The 18130-nt window shown below is 44.2% G+C and overlaps 2 protein-coding genes across 2 annotated transcripts in view; both read left to right on the top strand.

Moving 5' to 3' along the window:
* cadm4 (cell adhesion molecule 4) overlaps positions 1-18130 on the top strand; it is a 199907-nt gene that overhangs the window by 45214 nt on the left and 136563 nt on the right. The gene's annotated exons all lie outside the window — the stretch shown is intronic.
* The window catches only part of LOC133436703 (apolipoprotein A-IV-like), a 298467-nt gene continuing 290285 nt past the window's right edge, over positions 9949-18130 (top strand). Inside the window, exon 1 of the mRNA XM_061717241.1 lies at positions 9949-9955. The gene's annotated coding sequence lies outside the window, so the exon portion shown is untranslated. The remainder of the gene's footprint in view (positions 9956-18130) is intronic.

The raw sequence follows: 18130 nt of genomic DNA, 5'->3' as shown, positions 1-18130 counted from the left end.
TCCTGTCTGATCTGAAACAGGCATTCAGTGGGATTCAGGAGCATGGACAGCAGGAAATAAAGGGCTCTTTACAACGGCACACTGAGTATCTCCAGACTCAGTTCACGGCCTCACTTAAATGGAGATTTAAACATCATCATACAGAGGTGCTGAAGGACATCAGAGATGTTTTGGCTCCAATGGTGGCCACCGTCACACACCTGCAGGAGGAAATGACAGCATGTCATGAGCAATTGGTTAGTATGAGTGGGGAGGTCAGCACTATAAAACATCAAACCCTCCACCCTCTACTACCCTCATCCCAGTCAATTGCTGTACAGACCACCCCCATTTCATCTCCACCACCCTCTGTCTTCCTACCAGCAATACGGCCAGAGGGTGAAGCTCGTGTGCGGCTGCACTCCACCATGCAACCTGGCTGTCTTGAGACGTTGCCATCACCAGTCGGTCCATCTCCGGTTGGCAGCCATATCCTGGGAGATCTGAGAGGGAGAATGGGGATGAAAAGCCCCATTAAATTACAGTTTCCTTGTTTTGGCAGAATGGGAGATTGTAGTGACCCTCTCACTTACCTGGAGCAATGTCGAGACTATCTGGCATTAAATCCCCTTACAAATGAGGAGCTTCTCGCTGCCCTGCGCAACGTCCTGTTTGGAACAGCTCGCGACTGGTGGGATGTGGTGAGGCTGGAGACATTCACCTGGAAGGACTTTGAGCATGGGTTTCTGTCAGCTTTTCTCTCAGAGGATTATATGGATGAGCTGGAAGAGCGAATCAGGACACGGGTGCAAGGGGATGAGGAGAGCATCAGAGATTTTGCTTATATGTACCGTGCCCTCTGCCGTCGGTGGAAAGCAGATATCTCGGAGGAGAAAGTCATCCAGCTCATCCTGAAGAACATCCGTCCACACTTGGCGAGCCAGCTGCGGAGCAGTGGGGTTAAAACTGTGGATGCTCTGGTGAGGCTGGGACGACAGCTGGAAAAGGACAGGGAGAAGGAAGTGCAGAAGGAGGCACCCCGGCGGTACACTTCTGCCAACACCAGGGTTCCAACTGGGGTAAATCCCACCGCCACCCCACATGCTTTTTCCCCTCCTGTGGCTCCAGAACCTGCTCATCCTTACTGTTGGAGGTGTAAAGGCAGTCACGCTCCATTCTCATGTCCCGCTTACAATCAGTCTCAGAAGACTAAGTCCCGCTCGCAACAGCATCAGCCGCCCTCCCAACCCCACTCTCATCAACCCCACCCTCAGCGACAACAGCAACCTTCTCACTCTCAGCAACCTCGCCCACCTGCGTGCACTCAGCAGCCACATACACCGGCCTCCCGCCCTTCAGACGAGCAGAACCGCCCTTCAGTCAATACCTTGACGCAACAGGCAGCACAGCCATCGTCGTGTGTTCCCTCTCATTGTTTTGTGAGAGGGTTGAAGCAGTTCAGCAGCCCTGGAGGGAGCTACGACACTGCCCTGCCGCGTTTGTTAACGGTGCTGGTGACTGTGAGGAACTGGAGTGGCAAAGCAGTGGTGGATACTGGGTCTACCTATACTCTGCTCAGCGAACAGGTATGGGAGAGCATCAAGGCTCCGGGCGACAGGCTTTGCCCTTGGACGGGTGACCCGCTCTATTTGGCAGATGGAGAGCCCAGGAGGCCCCTTGGTTGGGTGGAATTGGAGGTGACCTTGCTGGAAAAGACTTGGTTGGTGACGGTGGTGGTTCTGGATTCAACTGCTTTGGCATTTCCTGCTCTGCTGGGGTTGGATTTCGTGTTTTTCACGGGAATGCAGATTGATGTGGCAGGAGGGACGTACTGGTTCCGGGAAGATGACAAGAGGAGGTTTTTCTTCTGTGCAGCGGCCTCTCTGCTGGGGGAGGGGGAGTCTGGCAACACTGTTGCTTTATTTTCCATGGAAGCTCCATCGGCCTATGCACTATTCCCTCCACAGACCTATGGGGAAGACTCACAATTGTTCCAGCAGGCCATCCAGGAGGCTCATCTGCAGGAACAGGGAAAAATCCAGTTGGAGACTTTGTTGTATAATAACACTGATGTTTGCACAACTAAAGTGGGACGCACTGACCTGTTGAAACATCCAATATTCCTCACTCATCCCATTCCCATTCAACAGAAACCTTATCGTGTCTCCCCTCCGAAGCTGAAGGTGATGAAGGAGCTCCTCGATGACATGCTACGGGAGGATGTCATTGAACCTTCTTGCTCGGCTTGGGCTTCTCCGGTGGTGTTGATTCCCCGGAAGATTGGAAAACCAAGGTTTTGTGTGGATTACCGGAAAGTGAATGAAAATACCATCACTGATGCCTACCCCATTCCCACCATCCAGGAAATCCTGGATAACCTCGCAGGTGCTGCAGTTTTCTCTTCACTGGATCTGAATAGTGGGTACTGGCAGGTGGAAATGGATCCTGAGGTGCGAGAAATCACAGCTTTCACCTGCCCTCTGGGTCTGTTTCAATTTAAAGTCATGCCATTTGGACTGAAGAACGCACCTGCAACCTTCCAAAGACTTATGGAGAGAGCCCTAGGAGAACTGAAAGGCTTGATCTGCTTCGTCTATCTGGACGACATCATCATTTTCTCCCCCTCCTGGGAGCAGCATTTTGGTGATGTACAATCTGTCCTTGACAAGCTGCGAAGAGCTGGCCTCTCTGTAAATATGAAAAAAAGCAAACTGTTTAGGACATCTCTGAAATTCTTGGGGCACATCGTATCAGCTAATGGAGTACACGTTGACCCGGACAAGACAGAAGCAGTGCGCAACTTCCCCGTTCCTACTAACCTGAAAGCGGTACAGAGGTTCCTGGGAATGGCAGGGTGGTATCATCGGTTCGTTCCCAATTTTTCACGGATCGCGGAGCCACTCAATGCCCTGAAGAAAAAAGGAGCCAGGTTCCTCTGGTCACCTGCCTGCCAAGCGGCATTTGACACACTTAAAGAACATCTGGTCAACCCACCTGTCCTTGGACACCCAAACTTCAAGGCTCCTTTTGTGGTGTACACGGATGCCAGCGAGGTAGGGCTTGGAGCCGTGATGGTCCAGAAGTCAGATTTGGGAACAGAGGAAGTCCTCGCTTTTGCCAGCCGCAACCTGAATCCAGCTGAGAGGAATTACTCTGCCACCGAACTGGAATGCTTGGCTGTGGTGTGGGCTCTGGAGAAGTGGAGGACTTACCTGGAAGGACGACTCTTCACAGTGGTCACTGATCATGCCTCTCTCCTGTGGGTGTTTAAAACCACCAAACCCAGCACTCGGCTCATCAGGTGGGCCCTCCGGCTGCAAGAATTCACCTTCACAGTGGAATACAGGAAAGGGAAATATAACACCGTGCCCGATGCCCTTTCTCGAGCTCCAACAGGAGATCACCCCTCTCTACCTGTGTGTGCTTCTGTCATATCTGCCTCCTCAGGACCGTCGAAAGAGCTTCCTCTCTCCATCGAGGCCTTATGGAAGGCACAGCAGGAGGACTCTGAATGCCAGGCCCTATATCGAAAGATTGTGGAAAATGACAAGGTCACCATTAACTCCAATACTACTCTTTGCATAATGGAGGATCTCATTTATCGTGTGGTCACCCTCCCCTACAAAACCATCTACCAGCTCTACATACCTCCCAGCTTCAGAGAGCAGCTTCTGGACTATTTCCACCAGGACCCCCTCTCTGGTCATCTTGGGAGGCATAAAACCTACCGGAGACTGCAACATCTGGTCTACTGGCCGCAGCTGAGCCTGGATGTACGGCATCATGTGCAGAACTGCCAAGTTTGTCAAACCTACAAACCTGAAAACCGCAGACTGGCTGGCAAGCTGCAGCAAACTCTGGTCCAACGTCCCTGGGAGATGCTGGGCATGGACTTGATGGGGCCATTTCCCAAGAGCTCAAAACAAAATATGTACCTCCTGGTTTTTGTGGACTATTATTCCAAATGGGTGGAATTATTCCCCTTGCGAAAGGCCACGGCAGAAACCATATCTCAGGTGCTGGTGAAAGACATCTTAACCAGATGGGGCCTCCCAGATTTCCTTCTGTCTGATCGTGGTTCACAGTTCATCTCTTCAGTCTTCCAAACAGTGTGCAGGACCTGGAATGTGGGACACAAATTAACCTCAGCTTATCATCCCCAGACCAACCTTACTGAGAGAGTGAACCGTACCTTAAAAGCCATGATTGCTTCCTATGTCGGGAACCAGCACAAGCACTGGGACAAGTACCTCGCAGAGTTCCGCTTCGCCATCAATTCCGCCGTCCAGGAGTCCACTGGGGTCTCGCCTGCAGAGCTGAATCTCTGTCGCCCCTTGAGAGGACCCCTGGATGTTGTGCTACAACCCAGAGAGTCTGCGCCAGACACCCCTGCTTATGCTAAGGTTGTCCAGCTGGAAGATCTGAGTGCCTTTGTCACAAAGAACCTAGACTCTGCGCGACGTCGGCAGAAGAGAAACTACGACAAAACTCGGCGAGACATTGAGTTTCAGCCATCAGACAGAGTTTGGACCCGAGCCCATCCACTCTCCAAAGCCGAAAAATCCTTCACTGCGAAGCTAGCCCCTAAATGGCAAGGCCCTTATAGAGTGGTGCAGCAAGTTGGACCGGTTAATTACCAGGTGGTTCTGGAGGATTCAGGGCAGGACCTGAAGGTTGTCCATGTTTCCCGGCTGAAGCCCTGCTACCCCTCTGCGCAAGAGTTGGAGGAGCAAGAGCGTAAGCGCCTGTTGGACATCTTTCTGGAAGACTCGGAGGAAGAGGACTTCCTGGGGTTCCCGGACACCACCTTCTCTGCTTCCCGGGGTGAATGGGATGGATCTGGAGGACGACAAGAGGATGACTACAGCAGCCTTACCCTTGGTCGGCTTTCATTAAGGGGGGAGGAGTGTAGCGACCCAGCTGATCTGACGTCATTAAATAATCCAGCCGTTCACGCCCCTCTCCATGCAACCAATGAGCACACGCCAACACCCCTGCAAATTACTTCAAAACACACTCATCCACTCTTGTCAGACCTGCGGTAAAACACAGCCAAAGACACAACTAGAGTTGACGCAACCAATATTGATTGATCTTACCTGCTACGGGAAGTCCTTGTTCTTAAAGCCATTGTGCATTGAAGCCCACGGTAAGAACCTCCTGAGCATCTAGCAGTTACGAGCATCTTTCAATTATAACCCTTGGTAAAAATAAGCCTTACTGAATCCACAGAGTTCCTAGCTCCATGACTGCTTTGTCCCCCAGACTGACCAGACTTTGCTGACGGGAGGTACAGTGTCTTGTTTTATTTTGTCTTTAAAATCATTTTCACCGTGTGGTGTGTTTACCTGACACTGTTTCCTGGTTGCCCGTAGGGTGGGGATCCGTGGTAAAACCCGGACCGGATCTAATTTTTGTATACTGGAATACACAGTCGGGGATCGGGAATGGAATGACCGGAATTCCGGGATTATATGGAATGGACTGAAATACAAAGAAACAAACGGAAACTTGTGTTGTGTCTTGTCTGAATAATTGTTTATTTATTGTATGTTGGTTATTTTGGAGCACTATCACATTGTTGTACGGGTTGAAGGTCTGTTTATTTTTGAGTTGAAAGTTATTTTTATTTGTCAGACGTGACTCTGACTGGCACCCCTTAGACCAGCCCGTTACACACCAACGCAGAGCCCGTACCGTACGGTGAGGCTCTGCGTCGATTTAACGCGGAACCATAATTCAGGCTTCAGTCCTCCTCGGTACTCGACGCGACGGCGGTTCCTCTGGCCGTCCGGCCCGCCTCTGCGGCGCAACTCTCCCGGGAGCTGCAGCTCCTTCTCGGTATATTCACGCGCCCCCCTTCCTTCCCGTCCGCCTTATGGTTCCGCGTTAAATCGACGCACACCTTACGCCGTAGGCTACGGCGTAAGGTGTGCGTCTCCGCGAACCCTACGCCGTAGCTCTGCGCCGGTGTAACGCGGAACCATAAATCAGCCCCCGCTGTGCTGTTCTTTAATTTGTAGCGAGTAACGACGTGTCCAATTTTAAATATAGCGGATTAAAAGTACGATTTTTTACTTGAAAATGTAACGAAGTAAAAGTAAAAGTACAGAAAAATGAAAGTATCAATAAAAGTACAAATTTTCAAAAATCTTACTTAAGTACAATAACGAAGTACTTGTAATTCCTTACTTTACACCATTGTTCTTATCCTTTTTAAAAATATCACATTTCATACCTTGCTTTTCTTCTGGCCATAATGAAAGGCAGTGCAAAAACACTCAAAACCCCAGAAACAAATTTCTTCTTATTGATAAGTTGCTAGTTTTGTAATAATCTCCAAGTCAATATCACACCCAAGTGCCCATTGGGTATCGACCTTGGTGCTGATTACAATGTCCCACAGAATGCACTGTATTTCTTATTTATTTTTTCCTATTTCAGTAATTTTTCAACAGAAAACTCTATGTCACAAATATCACCCAGGCAAACACGGAGCAATTCCCCAAGAGAGAGAATCTTTGAAAAACCCAATTACATAGTCCTTCCAAACCATCAGTCTGCCATTGCGTGCATCTGCAGCAACTGGGGAAACAAGTAAGAGCGTTGTTCTGTAGACGGAGCGAACAAGCTAGATTTTTTTTCTACCCCCTTCTATCACTGGGGTTTCATGAGCTCGAAAGAATGGAATTTCATCCTGGGCTTCTTTTGTTGTTTGCTGCTCAACCATTTCCAAATATATCTACGTGACCTTTGCCACCTCTCCAGTTAAAGCACCTCTGCTTGTGTCATTTATTGGATCGACATTTGAGACACCATCGCAGTCTGAGAGTGGGGATTTACAGATGTAATAAACACAGACGTGCACCAGTTTCGCAACACACCGCTACCACCACCCAAAAAACAAAATACACACACACGCACACACAAAAAACAAACTCCTCAAAAACAGACTGATGCACGGGCACATATATGAGAAAGACTCTCACAATGTGGCTTGCATTCATGTGCACACACATTGCATTCACTGGCTGAGGTGGCACACAAACACTTATCTATGTTGAGCTCTTATGCAAATAGATTTATGCAATCATTATGTGAGACTGGCTGTACTGTCAGTCTTTGTCCAGTAAATGGGGAGCACTGGAAACTGCAGCAGCAGCTCTGTAGCACTGAGCAGACAGCGTAAACGGGGACCTGACCCTTTTAGGCTGCTTGTGAGCGCCATACGTTTTGCAAGCATCTGAATATTGTCCTGCAGTTTTTTTTATGTTGTAAAGAATGGCTGGAATTGATCATAATGTTTTCATTTTCCACCCACTTCTGGACCTCATATTCATATACTTTTTATGTCCCTTTTTACACCAGTGTTTCAACAAGAACATATTGATGCAATAAAAGTGTAAAATCCACAAAATGTCAGTAAGATGGAGGACAGTTATTTTAAGGACAGACCAGTTTAACCAATATTTAATTTTGCGGAATTAAGCGTTGGAACTATATTCTTTTTGGCTTTTTGCTTATAAGCTGTATGTGACCAAATGATAACGATAACTAACTGTACCTGAGCGGTGTAGTGTTATTAAATTAGAAAACCTAGTCTTCCTGAACTCCACAGATGGACCATGAGCTCTTAAATAAATGATGTTGCAACATCATTAAATTCTTTATTAAGTTTTAAAGGAATATTTACACAAAGAAAAAGAAATACAGCTTGTGAAAAAGATCCTTCATGCCCCCCCTGAGTCCCTATACAGACTATAAACGGTATACCGTATCTTTGGTATACCGCGGTGGTGTAAAGCCACAGTGGTGACACCGTGAGATTTCCAAGCTTGTGATGACAGTAATTTATTAATTATTTTAATATTATGCGGTCCAAGCAGGTGAGATGAATCATGATAAATCCCACGGTAACTGGTCTATGATGTTTCATTCAAAGAGCGTGGTACGTCGCTTTCATTCTCTGTGGAATGGCGTGGTCTACAGAAGATACAGATCTACAAGACATCACTATGTTGCTTTGCAACACTCTGTTCACTTGTAGATCAGTTGTTTGTTTGGGGCATGGCAGTGATGTCCTGCCAAAGCGCAACACAAAGAGATGAAAGAAAGGTGGACTATAATAGATAGATGCATAATAGAGGCTTACATACATCTTCACATAAGGCTTCTACTACTGTATATGTGTATGTATAAATCACTTCTCATTTATCTGTATGTTGGGCTGCTGTAGTTGCATCTTATATTTTTTAACAATTCAAACTAATATTTCATTTTGTATATGCTGCCATTGGCTTCTGTTAGGCATAAACACAATGTCTCCTTTCACTCCTTTGCTGTTGACCTTCAAATCTATCTCCCTTGAGGAGTAGATTGTAAGGAGTCTATACAGCCTCTGTTCTCATGTCTGAAGGACATCAAGACTTGGATGGATTTAAAAGTTCTGCATTTAAACGATAGTGAGACAGAACTCATTGTGTTCGGGCCTTCTAATGACTTTCTGTTCTCTCCTTTTTTTGGGGTCCCCTGTTTGGAAATGTGGTTCCACTGTTAAAAGCCTTGGAGTTACTTTTGATAGTACTTTTAAGTTTGACAGACAGATTAGCTCTGGAGTGAAACGTGCTTTTTATCAACTGAGGCTGTTGGCTAAACTCAAGCCCATTCTGTCTACTAAAGATCTCGAAAGAGTTGTCCATGCCTCTATTATAACAAGGCTGGAACTATCGTAATTCCCCTGTATGTCGGGTTAGGCCAGTCTGCACTACAACGCCTGCAGCCTGTACAGAACGCTGCAGATTGCTGACCGGCAAACAGAAGAGAGACCACATCACTTCTGTTCTCTCCGCTCTACATTCACTTCCAATTTCTTTTAGGATAGATTTTTTAAATTTTATTGCTTGTTTTGTAAAGTCATGGTTTGTGTTGCTCCGTACCTCACAGAATTGTTAAAAAGTCTACTTGCCACGGGGGCTCTGAGGTCTGCTGATCAGTGGTTCCTTGTTCCGAGATGCAGGCTAAAAACTAAAGGAGAGTGTGCTTTTGCAATAGCCGGTCCATCTTTTCTCGCTGGCCTTTAACTAAGTCAAATAAGTCTTTTTCTCATTGTATTTGTATGTGTTTTATTGTTTTTATGTAATTTTATCTGAACAGTACTTTGGTCAGCGTCGGTTGTTAATCCTGGTGATTTCTTCTCTTTTTCCAGTCTTAAATAATCCTTGCAGTTGAATCAATGTCTAACAATGAGCTCTGTTCCCTTACAGACATAAAACAGAAATCAAGGCAATTTCTGAAGCATACCAGCAACTCAAGACTTCATGTTTGACCCAGGAATGTTTCATTCATGTAGAATCCCATATTTTATGCAGTGCACATCTGTTTAAGTCTTTCAAACTAAGTTGTTCATCAGACTTGTGTCTTCTCTGAGTGCAGAGACACTGAATGTTATGGAATACAGAGAGGCACTCGTAGGTTTATATTCACATACTGTACCATGCCTTTATTGGAGGTTATAATAGCTGTTTGATGTTTAGCTGTCAGATCAAGTCTGGAAGGTTTTCCTTGTTATTGCTATTTGGATGCATGTTACATTTTAATAGCTCCTTCTCACTCACACATTCTGTATAATCCTGAATGATTAAAAAGAAATATATATAAAAGGCTTGGCTTGATGTCGGTGAACTAAAGAGTAGTCTTACAACACCCATGGAGGAGTTTGATTTTAAGTTAAGATCCAATAAAGTTTTTTTTCCTTTTTCATGTCAGTCACCAGGAGCATCTTAAGCAGGCAAATGCCTGTATATCCTTTGCCACAAGACACAAGCTCTGCCTAATTCCGTCTGTATCTGGCTATGTCTGGTTATTTAGGCATCTCATTATCCACATACTGTATTTGCTCATTTGTGACTCTGTGCTAGTTTGCGCTGCTCCCGGTAGACCAGGTAGTGATGGTTGATGGTTCAGTACCAATCCAAAGATGAAAATGAATGAGGTTTGTAGTGTAAAGCCATCTTAGTACTCAGCAAGACCAGAAAACCCCGGTTTAAATGCAGTTCATTTACCACTTACTGTTGTGGTCATTATTGAAATGAGCTCCCGTCGCTGCTGTTTTTGATTTGCAACCACACCTTGATTTGCCTTAGGGTCAAAGACGTGACGCTTACTTTTTCTGTCCGATGGAACTTTTTACCTAATAATAAACATAAAAATGAATAAAAAATATAACATGTATGCCTAATACGTTCCTTCTACATGTGCCCACTCTTATTTTATTTAAACATGTTGGTTATTGGTCATTTTCTGACATCTGAAGTGTGAAAACATCATGTGGGGTGACCGTCCGGCCTTGATTTCTGTTTGGACAACTGGTTTTAAATCACATTAAAACAATTTAAAAATAATGCTTGCCCTATTGGGCATACTTTCAAACTTGTTTTAGATTTATTGACAAAGTTATGGAACATTTGTACACACATTTCAATCATAATACACAAACTAATCTTGTCCGAATATGTTCATTGTCTGAATTATCATCTGGGGTGACCATGAAAAAAATACAATTGAGGGACTTTTATATTGACAATCATCTCAAAGAGGATGTTGCATCAGCCAGTTACTCCATGAGGGTCCCAGAGAGACAACCTGCAGGTCAGTAGTCTCTCTCTCCTTTACAAATAAATCCTCTTTCTAACTGCTGCAGTGTATACGTCACATTTTGATATCATGTGGGGTGACCACCCTAAAAATCTATATTTTGAAGGTAAATTTGTTAGTGATATGTGGTGAGAAGTAGCTAGCTTAGATCATATAGCTAACTGTTAGCCTGTTATATTTGATTAAACTTGAAAGCATCATGTGGGGTGACCACCTGTCATGTGGGGTAACCAACAAATGGCAATTCTGTATCAAATTCAAAATTTAATGTCTATCAGTTTTGGTTCAAATATAAATTATTGGTATAGCATGCATAAGTGGATACACCTTGTACACATTTTAAATCAGTTTTATGAATTTTAGAGTAAGTAAGAGGGTGACACTGCCATTATGGATAGAATGTATTTAAAAATGGTTTTCAAAAAATGAAAGGAAAAATGTGTCTATCTTTCTTGAACAGTTAATTTAATTACTGATACTTATTAAAATATAAATTTTGTTATGGAAATCTATTAATTTTGAGATAAATGGTCGCCCCAAATGACGGTTTAAAGGTTTAAAAACACTAAAATACCTTTGTTTGAAGTTTTCACATACATGTATGTGTACACTACATTTCAAATGTTTGGAAAATGGCCAAAAATATCTTTTAAGTATTTTAAAAATGGGCTACTCAAAGGCCTTATACGTCTTTGACCCCTTATCTAATAAATCTGTGCCACAGTGATCTATACTGCAAAACATCTGCAGGGTTGGAGTTATTCATTGGCAACAAAGTTGAACAGCCTTTTTTTTGTAACAAGCACAAATGGATCAAAGCAGAGGAGCTTCAATATTTACTCATACACATATTCATATTGAAAGAGCTTTGTGGAAGCATTTGGAGATCAGATCAAGTCCTTGAGGGTCGCAAAGAACTTAAAAGGATGTTGCAGTACATATGAACATGAAATCCCTGTAAGCTAATAATTGCTCTGTTGTGGCGTATGTGAGCGCTCTTAATGCTGGTATGCATGTGTGCATATGTGCAGCAGAGTGTCACCATTGGCAGTAAAGGCCAGATGGCACTGTTACAATCTCATCTCTTGACAGCTGTCAGCTATTGCGAATTCACATCCTGTGTTCTCCATTTCCCAGCTCCCAGCTATTTGCATGGGCATGTCAGTGTGCTGCAGGTGCGCTGCGTGTGGCTGTCCATGTTTTGGCACAGAGATGTTTCGCTGTATGCCAGCTCACCAGTGTGATTTTTCTCAGGGACAAGGTTAGGTCATGTTTGTACTTGTTAGTTTCGGGAAGCCGGCTGTGAGTGTGTGCCAAGGTGTGCCTGCGAGTAATTTAGTAGGGGAGCCCGTCTCTCCTATTGACTCGCTGTGCCTGTCTTTCTGTCATTGCTTCCTGTAAATCTGTAAATCTGTCTCTATCCGTTGATGACAACATCTATTGTCAAAATTTACATACTTATTTATCATGATGTGTCCACTTATAGCCCGCCACCAGAGCTGTAGACGGCTGTCTTGCTGAGAATATACTGTACAAATTTGATGTTTTTTATTGTCACATGCGTGCCACTGATTAAACGATTCTGTTTAATCAATATGTCATCACTTACATTTAATCAGATGGCATGGGGACACTCTAAATGGTCATTCCAATTACTCCATTTGTTCTTTGATTTCTATAAGGAGCTAGAAGCGTGTTTTCTCAGATGGCTTCGGATGTCTCACTTCCCGAACACGCTGTTACTTTCCAACAGCAATCCCACCTCCTCGCTGGCTTCCCCCCGTGGGCTTCGATCCTTTGGACTGGGTTCAGTTCTACAGTAATTCCGAAGCCTGATAAATATATTTCTTATTAAAGTGTTTCACAGAACTTCCGCTGCATGAGTTTTCGGACTGAATTATATATGTTGAATGGGCGTTTTTTACATTTTCACCATAAAATGAACGAAAACTAAAAAGGTTTGTAATTGATTTTGATTATTGATTTATTTTAACCTGGTGTGGCACTCTATGTTGGCTTCTTGGTTATGCAGGACGTATCAAAAGGACCATATTACATACTTGACTGTCACTAGACTGATGTTTGAGCTGCACGTGACTTCATTACTGATGGACAACTCTATTTTATATACACAAATATGCTGTTTATATTTGAGAAAATAAAATGGTTTGGGTTGAATGGTGCACTCTGACAATTTCCACATGTGTAATAGCACTCTTCTCCCTTCTGTATCAACCATCTCCTCCTTTTTATTGATCACCACTGTCACTTGAAAAGTACGGTCTCGCAGCAGAGAGCATTTCCATGCTCTCTCATAGTTTTCTACTTAAAATGGGAACGAGATGACTATGAAAAGACTTCCACCACTTTTATGTTTCCGCCTTTGTGTCGACTGCTGAAGGTCCATCCAGCATTGTTACTGGAGACAGAAGTTTATCTCTTTTCTTATCTCCCTGATTCTTTGCCCTGCTCTGTCCTGCCGGCTCATACTGTTAAAAAAAGGGGGGGGGGGTTGATCTGTGAGGTTCAACTCATCAAGTTGTCACATTGTACTCACCAAGTTTTTGCATTTTGAAACTTCATTATCTTCATATAATAGTAAAGATGACTGACTGAGACCTTGAAATAAGTAACTGGGGAATTCTTAATCTTACTGGAAATGTTCAGTGCAGCAAATCGTGTCCTTAAAGAGCCTGACGGGTCCCTTTCTTGGGTTAGAAATATATCTCCACTGGAAATCTGTTTAGTCTGCTGTTCCTGTGGTGCTTAAAGTAAACTGAATAAATCCTGTATGAGACAAAACATCATCATTTATGTCAAGATGCCACATTTGACTATCTTTTTTCCATAACTTTGTTGCTGTGTCAATGATAATTTAAACTGTAGATGAAAGTCATATACCGTTAAGATAATGATAAGTTGCTGCCTTGATATGAACAGGAAGGTGTCAAATGTCCGACTAGTATCCAGTAATGCGGGCGGACAGAATGTGAGGAAGCAGATTGCGCATGACTGTGTGCATGTGCTGCTGTTAGGAGTCAAGGAGAAAGTGTAATGTGTGTTTCTGCGTCAGCCAGATCGCTTGTGTCGGTGTCATAGGTGTTGTGTCAGGTGAGAGATGTGTTGTGGATGCATGTTTATTTATACCGCTCTGAATTTGTGTCAAAATGTCAGCCCGGATTAACATCACTGAGCTCGCATGGGTTTTAAGACACGCTGAGAGTGCGAGTGTGTTTTTCCTGGATGGTCTTGAGTGCCAGTGAAAATGTTTTCCGACACGTTTTCCTTGTTTTAGTTCTGTCTCTAATGTACGTGTGTAGCAACAGCAGTGTTCCTGCTTTCATCTGTCAGTATCATCAGACGTTGCGTGAGCTTGTTTCGATAAGTTACACACTTGTCGGCTGCATGTGTACTGCAGAAGCTCCAACTCGGTAAGTTTGTAGATGAGTACAGGCTGTTTAAGGAGACTTGGAGCCATGCGCCTCCCTGCTGTTCATTAGGCTGTCTTTCTGTCCGTCTGTCTGCTCGGCTAATAGGCTTAATGGCTACTTGGATCAGAGCAGCTCTGAAAATGACTTAAATTGTCCAAGTGAAAATGCTCTTATACAGTTTGGAGACCTTATCAGTCCCTAAGCATATTCTTTTTCTTATCCTGGGGGAGTTACAGAGAAAAGGACTAGAAGTACAATAAACAAATTTTAATCTTAACGTAATTACTAAAACAGATGGCACTCATTGCTCCTTAACAATTCCCATGTGTCCCACTGTTTATATCGCTAATGGACAATATCATTTTAAAGAATATTGGCAGAGTTTAGCTTTTGTTGTTGTCATTGTTGGTTCTGTATTGACAAATGGATAAAAATGTATCCTCCTTCCTGTTTTTGGTCCCATCTGCATATCCAAATCAGGGCTGGCTGGGAGACAGTACTGTATGTCTGGCATTTGCCCAGAAACATTACTCCTCGGTCCCAGTTTCCTGTGTGAATATTTAATAAGGGCAGCATGCATGATAATAGGCCTTCTGTAATTACCTCTTTCTCTGCTCTCGCCCCATTTCTCAGGCCATTGCTGCCCAATCCCAATGTTATTTTTAGATGGCGGTAATGATGACTCCCACGTCACAAACACTCCCCATACCGCAGATTAGTGGACTCCAACTCTCCGCTGTTGCTGTTTTTTTTCATGTATTTCTATTCCAGCCTTCCGTTTGCTTGTTTTCCTCTTTGGTCTCTTTTCCTGCCATTCTACCCCACTCGTTTCCATATCTCTAGCTCATTCGTCTCCACTGCCCACTCTTTTCTAATCCCCTCTTTCTCTCTTTCATCTCTTCTGTGGAAAATGGGATATCAACAAACATTCTGCAGCCTTGCTCTCATTTCTCTTCTGCTTCCGTCATCCCCACTGTTTTTCTTACCTTTTACTCCACTTTGTCACCCACTCATTTTTCTCTATCAGTCTTATATCTCACCTCCTGTTGTTTCTTCTCTTATTGTGCTGTAATCATCTTTCCTTCATCCTTAGTTAAGTTTTCTTCTTTTGTTTCCTGTGTTTCTGCGTGATCGTATCATTCTGAGCGAATACTTCCTCCTCCTCTTGTACCTCTCCCGTAATCACACTTATGTGACTTTTTATTCTATTCCGGTTCTATTTCTGTTATTTTTGCCTTTTCTCATTTCTCCCATCCTCTCATTCCTCACCTAACCTTCAATATCCAGCTGGGATTTATTAGTATGAAATTCATTGCTGCAAAGCCTTTTATCCCAGTCTGACTCAACCTCCGTCCTCCGACCTCTCACTTCCTCACTGTAGCCGTTCTCTCTTGCTCACACACACACACATATGAAAAGTCCACCACACACGCTGACAGCCTGATAGGGAACCAATCACTTACACACACACCTCTTCTTCAGTCTCACTGGTGGTTTCTGGATTCTCTGATCTACAAACCTCCCTTCACTCCATTTCGCCCCCTTTTCTCACCTTCTGCTCTTTCTCTTTCTTCAGCCATCAGTCCACACTGTCATTCATCCCATTTTTAAATGAGTTTTTCTCTATCTTTGTCTTTTTTTTCTTCCGTTGCTTTCCCCTCTTATTCTCAGCAGGAACTCCAGTTCTATTAAGACTGCCATCCAAATAAAGATATCCTTTTGTAATTCAAAAGAGGACGGAAACTGAAATAAAGACAGATTGAATGAGTTAACAAGGGAGAAACGGGCTTATTGATAACTCTAACAGTAAAGCTTTACATTTCTTGTCATATTCTTTTCTGTCTATCGTTGCGCAGGCTTCCGGAGGGATTCACTTCAGAGCTGCATGGAAATCAATCACCCCCTCCGTCCCTTCCACCCCTTTTTAATCTTGCAGTGACATTCTTTTTTTGAGTGTGTTTGGGGGTGGGGGTGGGGGGCGGGTGTCTTTCAACATTCCCATTTTGATCTCAACCTTGTTCTTTTCGGGAGGTTCAATCCCATCTACTTTAAAAACAAAGCACTTGGTATTTGTTTAAGGTGGAGAGGTCTGACTAAACAAAGCAAACCCGATTTGGTGTCTCTAGGCGCCCCTGCAAATGCTTGACTTCATGATCTGCATAGTAATTGGAGTATGAGAGGGTGGGAGACTAATTTGGGTTGTCCATGTTTTTGAGGTGTGTCCCTCTTTAATTGTTAGAGTGGCTGGCTGGTCTGCAGGGTCCATAATCCAATCAGTTTTTCTGTTTTAAAGACTGAATTAACCCCTGTCTCACCTCCAGCTTTTTTCTGACTGCCTCGAGTCGGCAATGCCTCGTTCCTTCCGGCGGAGGAGGGGAGGAAAAGATGGAGCGGTGGACGGACATGATGTTATAAGCCCTGCTGTTGTGTTTTGCACAGGAGTTATTCTCCAGTGTTCGTGCTTGTGTACTCTGGTTCTTCTAACCTTGTCAGAGCCAGTCGTCACACCTGAAAGTCAGGGTGTTTCGGGCAAGTTAGTTTAATACAGAGTTAGACTACGTTCACACTGCAGTTCCCAAGTGACCCAAATCCGATTTTTTGCTCATATGTGACTCAGATCTGATTTGTTTATGACAGTGTGAACAGCACAAGTCACATGGAATCTGATCTTTTCAAATCAGATTCAGGTCGCTTCCATATGTGATTCTAAATCGGATACAGGTCTGATGTTTTGCACTGCAACCTCAGTGTGAACAGCCAGGTCGGAATTAATGCGACTTTGACGTCACTTGAGGGTGACCGTTGTCATAATACTGCGCTGGCGGGGGCGGGAGTCACTCGGAAGCGATCGGAAAAGGTCAAGACAAACATGGAGGATAGCGGCGACGGAGCTAATCAGTGGAGGGACAGTGAGGTCTTGGACCTTATAAGTATTTGGGGGGACACTAGGAATGGGCGATATTTTACCGTTCACGATAAACCGTCAAAATAAATTCCCCACGGTAAGAATTTGTCATCTCGCGGTAAAAATGATAAATTCCCGTTGATGACGTTTTTGTGTAAAACTGATTTATGGTTCTGCGTTAAATCGACGCACAACGTAGGAAGGAAGGAAGGAAGGAAGGAAGGAAGGAAGGAAGGAAGGAAGGAAGGAAGGAAGGAAGGAAGGAAGGAAGGAAGGAAGGAAGGAAGGAAGGAAGGAAGGAAGGAAGGAAGGAAGGAAGGAAGGAAGGAAGGAAGGAAGGAAGGAAGGAAGGAAGGAAGGAAGGAAGGAAGGAAGGAAGGAAGGAAGGAAGGAAGGAAGGAAGGAAGGAAGGAAGGAAGGAAGGAAGGAAAAATTCCCGTTGATACGTGTTTGTGTAACAAACATGGCGGATCTGAGTCATTACAGTTTTGCAGTACAGGTGGACTCATTTAATTGGTTTTTATTAATTCAATTTAATTGGTGTAGTTTAGTAGCATTCAGTATCTTTTAGAGCAGTGATTTGGGGGCTCCAAAGACTGAATGTGATTTATAGTTACACAGGTGGAGTTGAATTGGTATTTTTTTATCGTCATTGTTATCGTTATCGGGATAAATGCCTGAAATTATCGGGATACATTTTTTTGTCCATACCGCCCATCCCTAGGGGACACTACCTTACAAGCTAAATTAGAGGGGTCTTATCGTAACCGGTCCTTATTTGAGAGCATATCAAAAGAAATGTGTGAGCACATCCTGATCCCACCACTCCTGACTCCGAGTCCGCATCCACACACACCTCTCTACAGACGAGGCAGCCATCGCTCCACAAAAAGCCATTATTAAAAATGCATCTTTCTTTCTCCTCCTTCTCCTCTTCATTAACACTTGCTCACAGTTTCGTCGGCTTCCACCACACAACAACTTCAAAATGTACCCATGTACGCTCACTTCTGTTGCCTCCATGTTTACCGCCGTATGGCGGCGTGCTGCGTGCTGCGTGTGACGTCTTTGTTATTGTTCCTCTGCGCATGCGGGTCAGTTCAGGGCCACGATGCGTTCACACTCCAGTCTGATATAGGACACATTTTAAAAGATAATGTGA

The sequence above is a fragment of the Cololabis saira genome, chromosome 3, assembly GCF_033807715.1.
Source record: "Cololabis saira isolate AMF1-May2022 chromosome 3, fColSai1.1, whole genome shotgun sequence".
NCBI lineage: Eukaryota > Metazoa > Chordata > Actinopteri > Beloniformes > Belonidae > Cololabis > Cololabis saira.
This window is presented reverse-complemented; position numbering and strand designations above follow the sequence as displayed.